The sequence below is a fragment of the Oryx dammah genome, unplaced genomic scaffold (assembly GCF_014754425.2).
Source record: "Oryx dammah isolate SB20612 unplaced genomic scaffold, SCBI_Odam_1.1 HiC_scaffold_1, whole genome shotgun sequence".
In the NCBI taxonomy this organism is placed as follows: Eukaryota; Metazoa; Chordata; class Mammalia; order Artiodactyla; family Bovidae; genus Oryx; species Oryx dammah.
This window is the reverse complement of record NW_024070185.1, coordinates 65,938,488-65,955,479: the sequence shown is the minus strand read 5'-3', so window position 1 is coordinate 65,955,479 and position 16,992 is coordinate 65,938,488. Positions and strand designations below refer to the sequence as shown.

At 50.1% G+C, this 16,992-nt stretch overlaps 1 protein-coding gene across 1 annotated transcript in view; it reads left to right on the top strand.

Moving 5' to 3' along the window:
• Positions 1-1,203: 1,203 nt before the first annotated feature.
• The window catches only part of LZTS1 (leucine zipper tumor suppressor 1), a 68,530-nt gene continuing 52,741 nt past the window's right edge, over positions 1,204-16,992 (top strand). The window contains exon 1 of the mRNA XM_040239185.1: positions 1,204-1,449. The gene's annotated coding sequence lies outside the window, so the exon portion shown is untranslated. The remainder of the gene's footprint in view (positions 1,450-16,992) is intronic.

Genomic DNA, 16,992 nt, shown 5'->3' with positions numbered 1-16,992 from the left:
TTATTGAGTGCCTACTATGTATCAAGTTCTGAGTGTTGGGGATATATGTGAACAAAAGGAATCAAGTTGTTCATTCATGAATAAAAAAGAAAGTCCCTGCTCTCAGGGAGTTTACATTCTGGGAATTGTTATCCCAATTTTATAAAGGAAGGAACTGGGGTATAAAGAATTTAAGGCAGTGACTCAGGGTCATAGAGTTGATAAGTAGCAGAGCTTGTCTGACTGACCCCTTAAACTTCATGCCTTGCTGCCTCCCGGGAAGCCAAGAATTGAAAGATGGAGTCTTTAGGGCCAAGAACTGGGGATAATGAGGATCCTCTACAGGGTTTCAGGTGGAGAAACAGCAGAAACAATATGGTGTGGTTCCTTTCAGGCCATCTTCCTTCATCATTCTACTTATAATCAGAAGCCAGGCACTTCAATCTCCCCACACCCCACCTCGATACTCCCTGGGCAGGGTCATGACTGGTTTTAATGAATTAGATTCCATGCATCCTCAGGACCCCAGCCTCATGCAACCCCTGGAAACCCAATAAACTGGCCCTTTGTCCAACCAAATCTTGTAAACTTGGGTCCTCTCCTACCTCAACTGCTAGAAGTGGAAAGTGGGTGGTAGAGAAAATGATAGTGTTAGAAAGGTACTGGGTAAGATTACTAGCTATAAACAGTCCTCAACTTTCACCTGAAACTTTTCGGAGTGGGATTGCCAGTGGTCTAGGCTCCAACCTGCAATCCTGGCGAGCCAATGCCTCTTACCAGACTGCTGGTGCCTTCTTTGAACCTAGAAATCCAGGGGACTGAAGTGGGGAGATGGTGCTGGGGAAAATGAAACATGTAAGAACAAGGGGGTGAAAAGAAGGGGAAATAAAGAAAAAGAAGAAATGGGAGAAGAAAAGGAGGGGGGAGAAAAAGATCGAGCAGACGGAGCTACCCGGAGGGATCTGCTGAAAGTGAGATCGGAGAGTTGGGGGAGTCGGGACCCCGGGCGGGAGGCGGATGCAGGCGAGCGGGAGGTCGAGGGCAAACCCAGCTGTCAGCTGGGAACAAAGGCCGCCGAGCCGCTGGGAAGAGCCGCCGGTAGCCCTAACCAACGAGCGGCGCCGGCGCCGGCCCCGCCCCGCCCCGCCCCGCCCCGCCCCGGCCAATGAGCGGCGCCAACCCCGCCCCGGTCCGCCCGCCCCGCCCTGCCCTCCCGCCCGCCCGAGGCGCCCGGACCCGCGCTGGGGCCGGCGCTCAGGGAGCCAGCGAGCGGGCGGGCGGCCGGGCGGCGCCGGGCGGGAGGCGAGGTAGAAAGTTTCTCTGCTCGCCTCATCTAGTAAGCCGGAGCCGAGAGCAATCTCGGGACCCGCCCGGCCAGCGCGAGAGGAGAGACGGGAGCACATCGCCAAACACACTGGAAAAGAAAAGAAAAAAACCCTGAAGTCAGCCCCAGGCGCAGGGACAGATAAGGTGAGGTGGACAGGGGTCTCGCTCAGTCCGCAAGGAGGGAGCCGGGCTCCCGGGAAACTGGGCTCCCCGCAGCGTGCCTGTGCGTCAGTCGGTCTTTGTCTGTCTGTGCCGGCGTCTGTCCAGGTGTCTTTGTCTCCGCTTGTAACTGTCAGGGTCTCCCTTCTGGCCGGGCGCGTGCGGCGATTCTGGTCCCCGCCTGGAAGAAAGGAGGGTGCGCCGGTCCTTCCGGCTTTGTCTCCTACAGACCGGGTTTATCTACTCCCCGTCCCGAGTCTGATCTGCGGGGGCAGCGGTGTTGGGTGACACCGAAGTCCAGAAATGAGGAAGCGGGAGATGTACAGGCAGGGTCTGACAGCCGCGGCCGGGCCACTGAACTTTGCTGTCTGGAACTTTGGAGATGGGCTGTGTGTGTCCGCACTGGTGGCGGGGACACGGGTGCAGTTGGAGGCATAGATTGTTCCACCGAAGGAATAGGTCACAGGGGCTGAGATCGATAGAGAAGGTGGGTGATGAGCCTCGGTATTTAAGTGGCCCCCTGCCTGCTGGGGGATTCCCAGGTGGCGCTGGTGGTAAAGAACCTGCCTGCCAATGCATGTTAGAGGTAAGAGACACTGGTTCGATCCCTGGTTTAGGAAGATCCCCTGGAGGAGGGCACGGCAACCCACTCGAGAATCCTTGCCTGGAGAATCCTATGGACAGAGGAGCCTGGAGGGCTGCAGTCCATGGGGTCTCACAGAGTTGGACACGAGTGAAGCAAATTAGCACTGCCTGGACTCATTCAGCCAAAGCAACACACACACAGTCTCACACCTACACACATATCACATTGATTTCTTTCTCTCACCCACCACAGGCAGCCAGCCCCTCACTCTCTCCCCACTCCCCTACACACACACACACTCACACACACACACACACACAAACACCCTTCCACATGCTTAACTCCAGCCTTTAGAGCATAGAACTCAGCAGCAACAGGCACTAACCACTACAGGCTTTCTGGTTGCTGCTCCAAGTGGAAAGGACTAAACTGGGGAGGACCTGAGCGGTCTGCTTGCCCACGATTGTGTCATGCCTAGGAAAGTGCTCCTGATTCGTTGACTTCGGGGCCCTAACTTCCCAGGAATGAGGAGTACTTAGGGCGCTGAGCATCTGAAATGTCTGGGTCCTTGCTCTGGCCTTCCAGCCACATCCTCTCGCTGCCATCAGCCCCTCTGTTCTGGTCTTGGGTGCTGGCAAACTAGCAAGGAGTCACCTCGTCTTGGAAAGCCCTTGCGGGAGCTGTGGCAGGTAAAGATCTCCTGCAGCCTCATGGTGGGAGCTGAAATGCCCTGCTTGAGAGATAGGCTGTCTGCTTGGCTCTTCTTCCTGCGTCCTGAAAAAGAGCCTGTGTGTAGGGGAAAGGGAGCATTTGTAACCTGAGCTTCCTCTGAGTTGAAAAACAATTTTCCCTGGGCATGTTGGGGGAAATACAGGTGCTGAAAGTCTGTGGGTATATGTATGCACGTGAAGATGTGTAGCAGAGACAGTGATTACAGGCAGGAAGGGTGTTTATGTTCAGGGGTGGAGGAGAGTGGAATCTATGGTTGAAGTCTGTGCACAGAGGCATACACGCTAATCAGGTGTGGTTTTAACACCTTGTGTTTATCCAGAGCCTTTCTTCTTGAGGTGTTTTCTGTGCATCATAGACGTTATCTCATTTGTTATCTCCTTTCCCCTTGAGACATAACTACCAGGTGAGCATGGAGCATCGCTGACTCTCTGTGTTCTGACAGTGAAAAAAGTGAGGCCGCAGAGCGGCAGGACTTAACTGAGGTCCACAATTCATGGGAGCAAAGTCAGGCATAATGAGTGGGAGTCCACGCAGAAGGGATCAGGGCTGGGGGGATGTGAGCCGGGGACACTCATCTGTTGGTGATGAGAAGAAACTCAGGTTGGAAAAGAAGGGTGTCTCTTTGAAGGTTCCAGCATGTGAGCAAGAGGGAGGATGGGACATTTGAGATGGTGGGGTTTTTGAATGTTGATGGCAGCCTCTGTGCTTCACAAGGGTAGAACCTGTTTTAATACTTCAGCTTCTGCTCCTGTCTGCCTATAGGAAGAGCCCCTTGTCTGCCCGTGTGTCCTGGTGGATATGTGTCAGGATAGTTGGCATTGAAGGGGTACAGCTGGGGTAGTATGGCTTGGGGAGAGCCAGTGCATTTGGACCACGAGAGGGAAAAATTTGCTGAGCTATTTCGGGAAACCATGCATCTGCCTATATGGCCACAGAAATAGATGGGCTCTAGCTATGGAAAAATGGCTTTCTGATCCCGAAAACATAGGTATACGCCTTTGCACTTTTTCAACATTCATTTTAAAAATATTCATTCGGTGCCTACAAAAGGCAAGGCTCTGGGCCTGAAAGTGAGTCTACAAGGATGAATAAACCGATGATGGCAAGCCAGTGGTTATGCAGCTTACAGGCTAGTGTAGTGGGAAATATTTAGCAACATTTAATACCCTTCACTAAGTACCCTGTGTGCCCAGTACTTTTGGCTCATTATCTCCTTTAACACTCAGCACAGTCCCACAGGGTATGTATGATTATTAGAGGAGGAGACTTCACTCCCATTGCCAGGATAGGAAGTGGAGGAGCAAGGGTCTCAGCTCAGCTGAGCGCTGAGCCTGGCTCTTTGCACATTCTTCTGCTACTTTTGAACATGTTTCTTCTGTGCAAAAGATTCTTGCCCTCTTCCTCTACCTCCACCCAACTAGCCCCCATTTGCGCTTCAGGTTTTAACCACACAGGATCAACTCCTTCAACAACTTGTCCCTTCTCTCTTTAAGTCTGGGTCACCTGCCTTCCCGTCATTCCTTGCTCTCCTGGCATTTACCCACAGGCTTCTGAAGAGCCTCCAAAGTTCCTAGAGGCAGAGATTGTGTCATCAATTCCCAGGTCAGAGTAGTGTTTGGCTTTTAGGGGGACGTTCTTAGGAAATGCGTGTTTAATAAAATAACTGGACAGAAAAGAGGTATCAGAGACTTGGTGGGAGCACTTTTCCCAGCAGCATGTTTCTGCTGAAGGACACTTGACTGGCATGACCTCTGATTTTCCTTTCTGTATTATTAGGCCAGCTGTTTCAGGGCTTCTGCCTAACTGGGGCTCCTACATCCTGATTCCTGCCTCCAGTAGTTTGGGAGCCTAAAGAAAACCCAGCCTCCACCCACCCTGCCAGCCTACGCACTATATCTCCAGGTCCTTCGACCAAGAAGTATAATTATACAAGTAGGAGGTGATAGGTGTGATCTAGATTTGAGGTTTCAAAATCCTGTAGTTGGAACCCCCGGGGGCAGTGGTTCCAGGGTAGTGATGAGGTGTTTCTGGGGTCTGGCCAACAAACCTGGGAAATCTTTCCAACTGCCTGGGAAATCTTTAGACGATTTACATGGTGGGTCACTGAGCTGGCTTTTGAATAGATTTTTGTGATGCTGCAGTTTAAAAAACACTGTTCTGGAATGGACACTCTCACAGTTCTGCTGGGAGTGTGAGTTGCTCCCATGTTTGGGGAGGTCATCAGGCTGTGATTTGCCCAAGGTCACACGGTTCAGAGTCTGGTGACTCCTTTCCCATGCCCTTTGCACCACCCCGTTATTCCTCGTGTCAGGATTTCACATGCTTTCTCAGGGGTCCTCAGTGATTTTCATTTTCCTTTCAAAGATCATCACCCAAGTTTGAAAATCTCATGTGTTGTGTTCTTTCATGCTTGTGCTCAGTCCTGTCTGCCTGTTTTATGACCCCATGGATTGTAACCCACCAGGCTCCTCTGTCCATGGAATTTTCCAGGCAAGAATACTGTAATGAGTTGCCATTTTCTTTTCCAGAGAATCTTCCCAACTCAGGGATCAAACTCCCATCTCCTGTGTTACCGGGCAGATTGTTTACCACTGTGCCACCAGGGAAGCCCAGTTTATCCTTCATCTCCCTGGCACCTTATATGGATGTGCATGCATCCTAAGGTGCTTCATTATTAAAGGTCTTATCCATGCAAGGTGCCAGGGTGATGGGGGATAAACAAAATGACTAAATAATGGTCTGGCTACATAAAACTTGTGATGAGGATTGAAGAGGAGCCAGCCCCCATGAGTCAGTGACAAGAATGTTGAAAACTAGATCGGGACAACTTTGAACATGGTAGCTGTTCCCCAGGAGGGAGGTAAGCTAGAAAACTCTAGGGTGGAGGTGGCTGTGAACGAGACCTTGAAGTTGAACCTAAGGAAGGAATTTATACCTTCCCTATAGAGAGGAAGCATAGCAGCAAAAAGGTCATAGCTCCCAGATGCAAGTTCAGAGTCCAGGAGATGAGTCTGTCTCTCCAAGGGGAGCCCCTGGAGGGAGCCTGTTACCTCCTTTTAACTGGCTTGACCAGCCATGCAGACCAGACAAAACTGGGCGATGCCGAGTGGGAGGTAACTCTGCTCTTTACAACTGCCTCCAGCAGAGCGAGTGTATAGCTTAGCCACGGATGGGCTCTTCCAGGAGTCTGGAAAAGTTGGCCTGCTGACTCTGTCAGCCAAAGTCAGGTGGGGTGAGTTGGGCTTCTAGCTGCTGCTGTTTTGCATAGTTGCCTCTGTATCTACAGTCTCCATCCTACTTCTCTTTCTTACTTCCTGCCAGATGACAGGCTCCCACCAGACAGCCTGACCATCCCTGGCTTTCCTATTGTAGTGATTGTAATAGCACTTTTTAACTTCAAAAGGATTATTATTATTATTTACAACTCTGAGATTTCTTCTGCAATTTGACAGATGAGAAAATTAAACGAGAAGTAAAGGAGTTTTACCCAAGACTTTAAGTGGAATGCTGTGGGTTGAACTGGGCCATCTTGACTCCCAATCCAAGCAGTAACCATGCAGCTGAATTAAGTAAATAGATTTAGGTTCAGTGAATTGTTGTCAAGTGTTTAACATACAGAAAGAGGAAAGATTTTTTTTTTTTTTCAGAAAGAGGAAAGATTTTTAAAATTATAAGAACTCTTTTACTTCCATATTTATTTTAATTCAAGCTTGATGAAAGTCTTAGACTTTTCTCCCCTTTTTCTGTTCACCGCCTTCTTATCCCCAAGCACTTGTTATGCATATAGCTTAAGCTCAATAAACAAAAAATAAGTATCTTGCATAATGGCATCTCTACTTGAGATGCACTTTAAGGAATGAAATGTATTTTATGTCAGTTCTTTCTCTTTATAGCTAGTCAACTCATAAGGTTTAGTCCATGCCGTGTTGAAATTATGCAGAATTTGTCTTCACAGAGTCTGAATTAACGATGTTTCATTGGAATACCAAGTTTTCATCTATAATCTAATTCAGTGTCCCCACCTTATCCATATGCAACAAAGTCCTAAACTAAAATGGGATTAGCGATCTCTTCTTTGGTAACGTGAGCAGTGTGTGGAAACCAGACTTCAGGGGTGGTCACATACGGAGGCTGCCTCCCAGATGACAGAACTGGATGGAGGGTTGGTGGCAAGAGAGTGCAGTGGGGCTCCAAGTAGGGGAGGCAGGGGAGTTGATGGAATGGGGAGAGGGTGAAAGAGACAGAGGAGAGAGTGAGTGAGTGTGTGTGTGTTTACGTGTGGGTGCATACGTGCCCTAACAGCTAAAACTAATTGTCCTAATCAGTCCAGCATAGAGGTGATTTTTCTTCGTAAGTGACAGGCCAAATTGGTGTCTGAACAGATGTGATGTGGGTTTCGTCCAGCGTCTGGAACAAAGGCAAGAAAGAGCCGCCCTCCCCAGATCACCCACAGATTTGCTTCCATGTCAGCTAATCACTGTGGAAGAAGAGAACTGCCTTTAAGACGACAGTGCACACACACACATACACACACACACACATCCCATGCATTCTCATCATCTCTTCATCTCAGGTAAGCTCTCCTCTGATACCTACCACACTCGCAGTCACATGCCATAATACCAGTCCTCAAGACTCCTGGTTGGCCCACCCTGCAAGCCCCACACCAGTATCCACCTGGGTTGGCATCCCTCTGGGGCATGGTCCACAGCATGCTGGGGGCAGCCCCCTCCCCCAAGACTACAGGACCTCTGTTTCTGCCATGCCCAGAGCAGTCTGTCCCGTTCCCATCAGCCCCTCAGGGCTGTAGATCCTCTGAGGCCCCAGCATCCATTAGAAGAAGGACCTAACTAGTGAAATTGCCAGCCCCAGGGATGTACAGGAACATGGGCCCCTCAAAGATGTCCAAAATAGAACTGAGATCGGGGGTGGGCATGACTCTGAAAATGAGCTGGCATTTCAGGACAAGTCCTGCCCCTCATATGACCTAACCTCCCTGCACAGGCTGCCAGGCAGCTGAGGCAGTCCCTGCCCTAGGCACCTGGGCAGGGCTGTGCACTTGGCTCACTGGTCTGTTGGCTTTGGGGGCATCTTCACTCTCCTTGCTGTTTGCAAAGCTATTTGCTGCTAAATCACCCTCCTCCTGGCACCCCGGACTGCTAAATTGGTCTCAACTTGCTGTACTTCCACCCACCACCTTAGTCATTATTCGCTGGCAGCATTCAGAGAGTGGGTGGAAAGCAACCGAACATTATATTCCTGCTGAAGAGAGAGAGATTTGAGCATAGGCATGCAAGGAAGGGGGAGAGGGAAGGAGGTAAAAGAAAGCAAAGGAGGCAGGAGAACAAAGCTCAGGCTTGCCGGCACCTGTCCCTGTGACCCCAGCCACCCTGGGTGGTGGGGCAATGGGCCATAGGTGAGTGAGTGGGTGCTGGACTATTAGGAGACCCAGGCCTTCTAGGGTGAGAGCGGTACACTCACTACTGGGGCTGCCCTGCCCAGTCTGGTCCTTTATTTCTCCCTTGAACATCTGTTCCTGTGAATTAAAATGTAACTTATATCCTTCCTCCCTGCTTAGTTGATAAACTTTTAAAATTTTATTTTTAGCAATACTGCAAGGGTGGGATCTTAGTTCCCCATCCAGGGATTGAACCCAGACCCTCAGCAGTGAGCGCTTGGAGTCCTAGCCACTGAACTTCCCAGGAAGTCTCAGTGATACACTTCTTGAAAAGGAAAGCATGTCATGCCCCCTGTGCCTAGCACCAGGCCCTGGACACACTCGGGGCTGAGCCGCACATAGTCGAGATCGAGGGTAGTGAGGGCTATGGTGCTCCTTCCTACCCAGCCATTTCAGGTCTCCCTCCCTGGTGGCTCAGACAGTAAAGAATCTACCTGCAATTCTGGAGATCCAGATTTGATCCCTGGGTGGGGAAGATCCCCTGGAGAAGGGAATGACTACCCATTCCAGTATTCTTACCTGAAGAATTCCATGGACAGAGGAGTATGGGGGGCTACCGAGAGACTAACACTTCCTTACCTGCTGCCCTAGGACCATAGGGTCTGGGATCCCAGGCACACGAGAAGAAGAGGAATCCCAAGGGAGCTTTTAGGGCTTGGTCTCCTATCTGGGTGAGGAAGCTTCAGGGAGGGAAAGGGTTAATACCACAAAAGAACAGATCAGCTAAAGAAGCAGAAACCTGGAGGCCCTCCGTCCTGGCATGGAAGGCCCCGTGATCTCCAGCCAGGGGTCAAGACTGTCATGGAGAGAGGTCAACCAGTGCCTGGGCAGTGCACTGGAGCTGGTGGGCAGTGGACAGTAGAGTCAGCTCTCATGTCAAACAGCAGAGACAGCATCAGGCAGAGCAGAGTGACCTTGACAGGAGGCTCTCTGAGTCGCTGATAACATTTGTTTGGTCTCTCGGGAGAGGCTGGAAGAACTCAGTGCCAACCCCAGCTGGCCTGAAACCTGGTGGGCCCATGACCTGGCCTCCTTTCCCTCCCACCCTTTTCTCAAGGAAGATAATGGGAAAACTCTGTGAACAGAAGCCTCTGCACAGCTATGGAGGTAGGGACACCAGGGAACCATGCTGAGAATATCAAAGGGCGTAAGTCTAGGTGAAGGAGCCCTGAACCTGCCCTTGACCTTCCACCAATTGCTCAGAGACAGTGCCTGGAGGATGCCTGGGCCACATCTGCCTCTGTACCTTAGCAGTCAAGAGGTCAGGACAGCAGAGGTTCAGAAGGACAGTTAAGCACCCAGGGCACCTCTTGACCCATGGCAACCTTCAGCTACTTCAGCCTCAGCTCCTGTCTGCTCCCCCGCCTGCCCGGCATCTCAGCAGTAAGCCTGCCTGCCCTGGAGGAGGGAGGGAAGGATTAGACTCTGCTCATATCTCAGGGAGACAACCTCCCCCTCCTTGCTGATCAAATTCCCCCAGCCCCTACGCCTTGTCGGCGCCGGCAGGCAAACCGCACTGCAGGCAGGTGGGGAAAACAAGACCCAGTGGGCAGAGCCCCCAGCCCTCCACCTGCACAGAGAAGGGAGGGCCCCAGCCCAGGGACCCAGGAAGGCACCCCAGCTGCTGGCGCCCCTCCCCTCAGAGAGCCTGCAGCTGCCCTGCTCAAAGGCTCCGGGCAGCTGCGGTCGGGCAAGGACTGGATGCTTGGCTTTTCCCGAGCAGATGTCTCATCTACAAGGATAACCAGGACTGCAGGGCTGTCAGTGTCCCCAGGCCTCCCAGCAGTGCCGCAGCCATCTGCTGACTTAGAACCTTCTCTAGATGATAGACTCACTTCTATGCTAGAGCTGTCACAGGACCATCAAGGCCAGTGTTCCAAGATTTATTAGGAAAGTAGAGAGCCTTCTTTGAAGCAGTGCAACCTACTCTGCATAAAACACAAAGTCTCTCGGTGGAAAGGACCCTTAAATATATATATATATATATATATATTTACCACACTGCAGGGCTTTCAGGGATCTTAGTTCCCTGACCAGGGATCAAACCTGTGCCATTGGCAGTGACAACACAGAGTTCTAACCAATGGACCACTAGGGAATCTCCTTAAATCCCAATCTATCTGCATCAAAACCTTCCTCAAGTCTTTTTTCTACTTACCCCTAAGAGCTGCTGTTTCAGACTCCAGAAACACAGTTCATTCTCTTTTAGTTTCATTCTTTTAAAGTCACGGAATGCTAGGTTCGTGTCAAATACTCCGCTGACTCCTGGAGCATCCTGTATTGGGACAGGAGACAGACACATTTTACAAAATCACAGTACAAAGCCCAGCTGGTCTAAAAATGTCTTCTTGGAAGTTACAGATTTGAGAAAGGACCCTGTGGGTTGGATGTGATTCAAAGAGATGGGGGAGTGGGTGGCACAGATAGGGACCCGAAGTGGCAGGGAGACAAAGGCAAGTTGAGTTAGATCAAGGATGGTCTTGTGTATCTGGCTCAGAGTTTGGCAGGTAGCGTGGAGCCACTGAAGTCCCAGGGAGAAGAGTGGCATTGGACAGACCTTGGTTTTGAGAAGTTCATCTAGCAGTGGAGTGTAGGATGGATTTGAGGTAGAGAGGCTTCTTTCTAGAAATAACGTTATTTATTAGAATGCCTTTCTAGTCTCCTCTCATGTCCCAGTTGATGGCACATGTTCCCAGAGATCCCACACAGTCTGGAAACATAGTGAGGCCGAGGCTTCAAGGAGAGAGGAGTTCCTTGTCCAGGCTCAAAGGTCAGAGGTCAGTGTGCAGGGTCTACGCCTTATTTATGACAGGAGATATAGGGAACACCTCATAGCTTTGGACCTAGAAGAAATCGAGGATGAGGGAGTGGGTGGGGGAGGGGGAGGGATTTTTTGGCTGTGATGGGTCTTCATTGCTACATGAGGGCTTTCTCTAGTTGCAGGAGCAGTGACTGCTCTTCATTGCAGGGTGCGAACTTCTCATTTCAGTGGCTTCTCTTCTTTCAGTGCACAGGCTCTGTGTATAGGCTTCAGTAGTTGTGACCCTTAGGCTTGGTTGCTCCGCAGTATGTGGTATCTTCCCAGACCAGGAATTGAACCGGTGTCCCTTGCATTGCAAGATGAATTCTTAACCATCAGGGAAGCTCAGGGCTTTTTGTTGTGTTGTTTTTTAATGAATGGAGACAGAGGCTTAGGCAGGAGAGGGACTTACTTGGTCAGGGTCCCACAGCTAGTTTGTGTAGAACAAGGACTGGTGCTCCCACTTCAGACTCCTTTCATTCACCCACTGCTAATTGTAGACAGGGACTGGGGACCAGTAGGATGCATCAGGTCCTCCAACCTGGGGTGTCAGGAAGGTTTGCCCAAGGGTATGTCTGAGAGCTTGTCACTGGTGGGATGGTCTCAGTTTTTGAGGCTTTCTCCTTGTATGCCAGAGACAGCTGATACCCCCAGTCTCCATTTTTCTCTCTTGTCTTGTTTCTCTGAATGCTTCGGATGCTTTATTTCCTTCTCTTCCTCTGATGGTTCCTATGTCCTAAAAGTTCTGAGGGGCTCCTGGCTAACATGAGAGTGAGGTTTACGAGGCCATTGGCCGTAGTTACCAGTTGCCGTCTTTCAAAAATGAGAAATGAGGTCTCTGCCTCTGTCTCACATGTGCTCAGTTTAAATGAGAAGAGTTGTTGTTGCTATTCAGTTGCTAAGTCGTATCTGACTCTGCAACCCCATGGACTGCAGCGCACCAGGCTCCTCTGTCCTTTACTATCTCCCAGAGTTTCCTCAGACTCATGTGCATTGAGTTGGTGATGCCATCCATCCAACCATCTCATTCTCTGTTGCGTCCTTCTCCTTTTGCCTTCAGTCTTTCCCAGCATCAGGGTCTTTTCCAATGAGTCATCTCTTCGAATTAGGTGTCCAAAGGATTAGAGCTCAGTTTCAGCTTGGGATGTTTAAATGGGAAGATTGCAGGTGCCACCAGTCACTGCAGCCACCCATCATGTTTGATGCCACATCAGGAGAGACACTTGGACAGGAGGCAGGTGTGCATTCCAGGGCCTGAAGAGGCTGGTCTCGTCAATCAGGGACCTCCTTCAGTTTCAGAAGGACAAGGTGCCAGGGGTCCCCTGCCCTTATCTCTGAAGCTCTTGGAACACCATTCCCCATCTTCCTCTGGAAGGTTCCTCAAGCAAGATACCTACCCAAGAGCTACCTCTTACCTGCTAAAACCTGGCTAGCCTAGGGAGGGGCAAGGCTGTGGCAATGTCCTGTGAAGTCTCCAGGGAGGTGTCACCTGGAGACAGATTCTTTCTTCCAAAACACTCCAGCCCATGCCACATGCTCTTAGGCTCCCAGAGCAGTTCTTTCTCACCTGGATGGCAACCTTCAGCTCTAGTAGAGAGAGTAGGTAAATCCTAATAGAAGTAAAGCATAGATTTTTTTCATGCTTGCCAGTACTATGGATGAGTCTGGGAGGGGACAGCAGAAAGAATGTATCTTTGGCAATCAGACCAGTGTTCACATCTCAGCTCTGCTACATAAGAGTTGTGTGTGATATTGGGCAAGTCACTTAGCCTCTCTGAGCCTCAGTTGTCTCATCTGTAAAATGTTTTGTGTCCCACATAGAATTTTTATGAAAATTGCAAGAGCGAGTATAAGTCAAAGCATGTGAAACATAGTAGGAGCTCAATTTATGTCAGTCTCATCCCCTTTCCATCAGCTCCAAGGGCAGGAAACCCAGCAGGAGGCTGAGTTGTCTATGCAGAAGGGTCATGAGCCCTTGGTCCAGGTACATGGCCAAGGGGTCAGGCAATGATGCCTATGACAGCTTCCCTCTTGTCTGCTCACTCTGGCAAAGGAAGGTAATTGTAACTGAAAACAGATGGGAGGGAATCCCTACCACCTCTGTCACTCTGGATCTCCATCGCTGTTGTCAAATTGACTAAATTAAAATTGACTTATAAAATTATGTAGAACAGATGAGCAGGACATCTTTGACTGCTCCGACATCAAGGCTCAGCACTGAAAGTGAATCTCTTGCTCACATTGTGCTAAATCGCTTTAATAGCATCTGGCTCTTTGTGACCCCATGGACTATAGCCCTCGGGCACCTCTGTCCATGGGAGTTCCTAGGCAAGAATACTGGAGTGAGTTGCCATGCCCTTCTCCAGTGGATCTTCCCCACCCAGGGATCAAACCCAGTTCTTCTGTATTGCAAGCAGATTCTTTTCCTTGTGAGCGGCCAGGTAAGCCCTGGTGCTCATGCTGGCTTGTGCCAAATGTGTGTGCAGAGGAGGATGAACGGAGAGGGGGGTGCTCAGAGACCTTAGGGTTTTCTCCTGTCTCAGGAAGACCCCACAAAGCCATCTTGTGCACGTGTGAGGGGCAGAGTTTAGGAGAGGAAGATTTCTCCCCAGGGTGAATGGCTCGAGAGAAGCGGTTTAGACTGCATCCCTTTCTTTCTCCTGCCTCTGGCTTCAAAGGCAATGTCTTTACGATCTGGATGTTTTCTGGATTAGGTAGCACGTATGGTTAGGAAAGGGGGAAGGAAGAAAAACAAATAAAATGAAACTCTGTCTCTGCACTCTGTCTGTGGGAGATGCACAGCTGCAAGACGGCCCAGGTCTGGCAGAGACTCCCGTGAGAGGATGCAAAAGGTTGAGGGGGTTGAATTCCACATTGGAGAATCTGCTGCTGCTGCTGCTGCTAAATCGCTTCAGTCGTGTCCGACCCTGTGCGACCCCATAGACAGCAGCCCACCAGGCTCCTCCGTCCCTGGGATTCTCCAGGCAAGAATATTGGAGTGGGTTGCCATTTCTGAGGGATATCTTTTCTCCTTCAGTGACACTTAGGGCGTCCCAGGTGGCTCGGAGGTAAAGAAACTGCCTGCCAATGCAGGAAACGCAGTTCCAATCCCCGGGTCGGGAAGATCCCCTGGAGAAGGGCATGGCAACCCACTTCGATATTCTTACCTGGAAAATTCATGAATAGAGAAGCCTGGTGGGCTACAGTCCGTGCAGTTGCAGAGTCCGACATGACTGAAGTGACTGAACATGCACGCACGCAAATGGCACTTAAGATGGAATCCAGCAGCCTGGGGGGACCCAGGAGAAATGGCTCCTTTTTGGAACAGAGTCAATTCCAGGATCCCATACCTGAGTCCTCTCTAGTGAAACAAGCACACTGGTGTTTCATGCTCCTTCCAGGAGAGCTCAATATTGCCTTCTTTTTCCTCCTCCTCTGTGGTTGCGTGTATGTGTTTGTGTGTAAATATTCATTTTTTTAGCTGCATTGGGTCTTAGTTTTGTCATGAAGATTTTTCTGTGTCCTGTGGATCTTTCCTTGTAGTGCCCGGCCTCTCTGGTTGTGGTGCCCGGCCTCTCTGGTTGTGGTGCAGGCTTAGTTGCTCTGAGGCTTGTAGGATCGTAGTTCCCCGACCAGAGATCAAACCCTGGTCCCCTGCATTGAAAGGCAGATTCTTAACCACCAGAACGCCAGGAAAGTCCCTGTGTGTGTGTTTAGTAAAGAAAACTTTCCCGTGGTAATGGCATGACCCAGAAAATTGAGGTACCTTCCTCTACCTGATCTGACATTAGGTCTTATCTTCAGAGTCCAGCAATTTCTCCATTCTAGCATGTTGGGATCTGTTGAGGACAGAGCACCTGGCTTTTAGGAACTTTTGGGAGAGGGGATGCTAACTCAGCTGAGGGGCTAGCAAGGGCTAAGATTTGGAGAACGTGAAGCCTCCCAGAACAAAGGAAGGCTCCCAGTGAGCCTCCAAGAACAAAGGAAGCCATGAGACTTGCCTCCAGGCTGTCTCTGCCTCCTCCTTTAAATTAAGGGATGGTGGGAATCTCCCTTGAACCTTGGAGACGCAGTTCAAAGGACTGCCCTCTGCACCATCCTGGGCCGACAGCTATTAAACTCCCACTTGACCTTGCTTCTTGGATTCAGAAGCTGAGATGTAGAGCTTGTGAAAGCCACATGAGGCAACCCAAAATTAGCTCTTGTCTCATTGGCATGATGTGATTTTAAGGAAGTCTGCCAAGAGTCGGATATAGTGGTATATGTTAAGATTCTCCACCCAGCAGGGCTGCAGGGAGATATGTCCTAAGACAGGAAGTTAAGATGAAGAGATGACAACACTAGCCCAGAACCCTTCTCCCCTCACTCCCTTCCCTGCCATTCTTTCCACCAGCAACAAGGACCGTGCTCTATTGCCTGGCCCAGGAAAGGCTGAATGACAGGGACAAGGAGGCCATGGGGGTTTCTGGAAGCAACAGCACTGTCTCCCTGCCTTGCGCAGGCCTGTCTGGGCTGCTCATCATTTTTGACGCCACAGGAGCAAAGTAACCCCGGTGATCAGCCACTTCTGAGGACCAGAAAGGCGTTTTAGGATCTCAATCTTTGCAGACAAATGTGTTGCCACCATGAGGGAGAGTCTGGTTTCTAAGAGTGGTAACTGTAAAGGTTTCTTTGGCCAGAAAATCTCATCTCAGAGTGTTCAGCATGTACCAGATCCCTTGGGAAACTGAGTATTGCTGCTGGGTGCATACCAGCCTTGGCACTGCTCCATGTCACTCTCCCTGCCCTCAGACACTAAATGGAGGTGGTACCCTGGATTCCTCAACTCTGTCCTCCTCTCTCCCCTCCCTGGACTCAGGTGAAAAGGAAACCCACAAGGGTTCTTGTTAACAAGGAGATCAAACCAGTCAATCCTAAAGGAAATCAACCCTGAATATTTATTGGAAGGACTGATGCTGAAACTGAAGCTCCAATACTTTGGCCACCTGATGGGAAAAGCTGACTCATTGGAAAAGACCCTGATGCTGGGAAAGATTGAGGGCAAAAGGAGAAGGGGAGATCAGTTCAGTTCAGTTCAGTTCAGTTCAGTCACTCAGTCGTGTCTGACTCTTTGTGACCCCATGAATCGCAGCACGCCAGGCCTCCCTGTTGATCACCATCTCCCGGAGTTCACTCAGACTCACGTCCATCGAGTCCGTGATGCCATCCAGCCATCTCATCCTCGGTCGTCCCCTTCTCCTCCTGCCCCCAATCTCTCCCAGCATCAGAGTCTTTTCCAATGAGTCAACTCTTCGCATCAGGTGGCCAAAGTACTGGAATTTCAGCTTTAGCATCATTCCTTCCAAAGAAATCTCAGGGCTGATCTCCTTCAGAATGGACTGGTTGGATCTCCTTGCAGTCCAAGGGACTCTCAAGAGTCTTCTCCAACACTACAGTTTAAAAGCGTCAATTCTTCGGCACTCAGCCTTCTTCACAGTCCAACTTTCACATCCATACATGACCACAGGAAAAACCATAGCCTTGACTAGACGGACCTTAGTCGGCAAAGTAATGTCTCTGCTTTTGAATATGCTATCTAGGTTGGTCATAACTTTTCTTCCAAGGAGTAAGCGTCTTTTAATTTCATGGCTGCAGTCACCATCTGCAGTGATTTTGGAGCCCCCAAAAATAAAGTCTGACACTGTTTCCACTGTTTCCCCATCTATTTCCCATGAAGTGATGGGACCAGATGCCATGATCTTCGTTTTCTGAATGTTGAGCTTTGGCCAACTTTTTCTCTCTCCTCTTTCACTTTCATCAAGAGGCTTTTTAGCTCCTCTTCACTTTCTGCCATAAGGGTGGTGTCATCTACATATCTGAGGTTATTGATATTTCTCCCAGCAACCTTGATTCCAGCTTGTGTTTCTTCCAGTCCAGCATTTCTCATGATGTACTCTGCATAGAAGTTAAATA